This window comes from Miscanthus floridulus, chromosome 14 (genome assembly GCF_019320115.1).
Source record: "Miscanthus floridulus cultivar M001 chromosome 14, ASM1932011v1, whole genome shotgun sequence".
Taxonomy (NCBI): domain Eukaryota; kingdom Viridiplantae; phylum Streptophyta; class Magnoliopsida; order Poales; family Poaceae; genus Miscanthus; species Miscanthus floridulus.
In genome coordinates, this window is record NC_089593.1 from 29,332,771 (window position 1) to 29,335,835 (window position 3,065).

At 57.3% G+C, this 3,065-nt stretch overlaps 1 pseudogene; it reads right to left on the reverse strand.

Moving 5' to 3' along the window:
- Positions 1 to 1,361: 1,361 nt before the first annotated feature.
- Positions 1,362 to 2,672, reverse strand: LOC136506005 (putative cyclin-dependent kinase F-2; annotated as a pseudogene).
- Positions 2,673 to 3,065: the final 393 nt, after the last annotated feature.

Below are 3,065 nucleotides of genomic sequence, written 5' to 3' on the forward strand. Positions count from 1 at the left end.
CGGGATTGAAGGTTTCACCTTTAGTCCCGGGATCATTGTCCCGGCGCGGTAATCGGGACTAAAGACCGTTACCGCCCAGGATAACTAAGTCCATTCTGTAGTAGCGAGGGTCCCTGTCTATCATGCCAAACAGCTTTGTTGCGCCAAAGGAATGATGCGACATGAGCCTCCACTTTTGATCCATAATGCTAGCTTGGCAGCTTTATCGTTGGTATGTGGTGTGATTGTGTGATTCGATCATGACATATGGGCTGGCGCAAACTGCGATTAAACATGTCAGTTCTGAAAATAACTTTTGCGATAGATTGTTTTAAAAATATTGAGGCGAGGCTCATCCGGTATGTCTCGTACGCGGCGGCAAGACAACACATCTGTTATCGACAACATAGGGCTGAGAGAAGTTCATGATCAATCAAGAGCTTTTCTTTTGGTAATGGCATGGTTATATATACCTATGGCCATGACTTATTAACTGGACGTGTGGGCGTTTAACGCACCGTGCCCCTACCCAACTCCCCAACTTTGACGAGCGGATCCGGTGGCGAGCTCCTCACCACGCCTCACCGTGCCCCTACCCACGCCTAGCTCCTCCCCCCACCAGCGCCAACCATGGCGGATCTGGCGATGTAGGACTCCTCCTCCTCCTCCTCCTGGATCTGCTCCTTAGGGTTCCGACGAGCTCTCCCTCTCATGTTCCCAAACTTTGGCAGTCTTAGAAAGAAAGGGGTTTGGGGGAGGAGTGTTGGCCAGACTGGTGGGGAGGCCGGCGGGCGATTTAGGGGACCTAGCGATGGTGGAGGCTGCCGGACCAGTTCGGGGCAAGGGAGTTCCGGCGAGGGGGAGCTCCGGCACAGGGGGCTGGGGAAGGCGAACCGTCGCGGGCGCGCTAGGGCTTGGCCTGGAGCTCCGTGGCCGCGAGGCGAGGGCGAGGAGGAGAACAGCTGCCGACGAGGAGGAAGAAGGGGAAGAGGGGTGGCGAGTGAGAGGTCGAAGATGGCCAGTGCGTGTGGCCTAACGCATGCATGGCCGTCCTATATTTATTTATCGAAAGAAATATATGTTGTGTGCATCCACATCGTTTGTGCGGCCTACCGCATGCATGACCGTCCTATATTTATTTAATGGAAAGAAATATATGTTGTGTGCAACCACATGGCTTGTCGTTGATGTTTTGGTTTTCTGAAGAAGTATATGCTATTGTGGAAGGACAATAATTCACCAACCAGTTGCATGTTCTAGAGCATTTCTAGAATAGGTACCATTTCACCAACCATGAAAGATGATGACAATCCAACAGATGAACAAAGCGTTCTCTGACATTAAAAAAAAACAAGACATGTATGGAAAACGTTTCTGCACGTTGAACATATTTCTTTAATCTTTAGTCAGTCAAGACAGGTTACAGAGAATTGCCATCAAATGATTGCAATCGATACGGTGTCGAACTTAAAATATATACTGCACTTTTCATAAAGAAAAATAGTAGCCTTTAATAATCTACAAACGATCAATCAATCAAAGAATGACATGTCTCTTAATTCTCATGTTCGGCTCTTCGAAAAAAAAAATTCTCATGTTCTACGCTAGGATTGCCTCGGCAACACCAGCGACACCGCCCGCGAAGCTGCCGGCGCAGCACGAAGCGCGCGGCTGATCAGGCAAGGCCTCAGGCGCCGCCAGCGGCGGCATCGGCGAACCACGGGCACCGGAGCGCGTCCTCGGTGGTGAGGCGCCTGTCCGGCCTGCACGCCAGCAGCCCGGCCAAGACGTCGAACCCGGCAGCCGACAGCGCCGGGAACAGCTCCCGGAGCCTGCTGGGAGGCCTGCCGCGCCGGCAAAGCGGCGACCCGGCGCGCGGCAGGCGCGCGAAGCCTGGCCAGGACACCATGTCCTGCATCCCCAGCGTGTCGAACACCCTGTTGAGCTGGTCCATCTCCGACCTCCCGGGGAACAGCGGCGCGCCGCCGGCGAGGAGCTCGGCCATGATGCAGCCGAGCGCCCACGTGTCGACGCCCGCGTCGTAGTCCGCAGAGCCCAGGATCAGCTCCGGCGCGCGGTACCACAGCGTCGCCACCCCCGCCGTGTACGGCGCGCCGCCGGTACCGTTGTCCGCTGCGCGCGACAGCCCGAAGTCGCAGATCTTGACGCCCCCGCGGTCCGTCGAGGAGGACGTTGTCGGGCTTGAGGTCCCGGTGCATGAGTCCGCGCGCGTGCATCGCGGCCACGCCCTCCAGGAGCCGCCGCATCACGCGGCGCGCCTCGGGCTCCGGGAACGGCCGCCGCTCGGGCTCGGCGCGGTGGTGGTCCTGCTGCTGCAGCCGCATGGCCTCCGCCAGGCTCCGTCCCACGTACTCCATGACGAGGAACGCGCCGGCGGGGTCGCGGTGCGCGGCGCGGAGCTCGATGAGGCAGGGGTGGCCGCGGCACGCCTCGAGGCAGCGCACCTCGCGGCGGAACGTCTCGTCGAACGCGTCGCCCTCGCCGTTGCCGTTGCCGGCGCCGGCGCGGAGGCGCTTGATGGCGAGGGTCTCGCCGGTGCGGCGGTCGCGGGCCTTGTAGACGATCCCCGACGTGCCTTCCCCGATCTTGCCAAGCCGCTCGTAGTGCTCCATGGCGACCGGCAACGGCCAAGCCGGCGGATCGGGTTCTTGGCTTCTTGCGGTTTGTGTGAGGAGCGCAGCGGCGGCGTAGAGAGAAGCCTGGTGTTGGTCTTGTTTTTTAAGGGCTTCTCGGGTTTGGCACGCGGTTAGCGCAGCAGTCGGTGCCGGCCCACGCTGTCAGGGTCAACAGTGAACACGTGCCGACATTCAGCAGGGTAGAGATGGGAGTTTGGCGCCAAATTTTGCCGAATCCACCGCTAAATTCCTGGCAGACGTCGCTAGTACGCGTCGAAACAAGCGTAGACTTTTTCTAGTAGTAGAAAATTATGAACATTTAGATGTCTCGCTTTCGTCAATATCACCAAATGTGTTCCTACTACCTAGAGTACCTACCTACCCGAACCCGTCCTAATCCTAAAAAAGGCTCCCTTATATTATATGAAATAAAAACTCCTAAAAATCAAA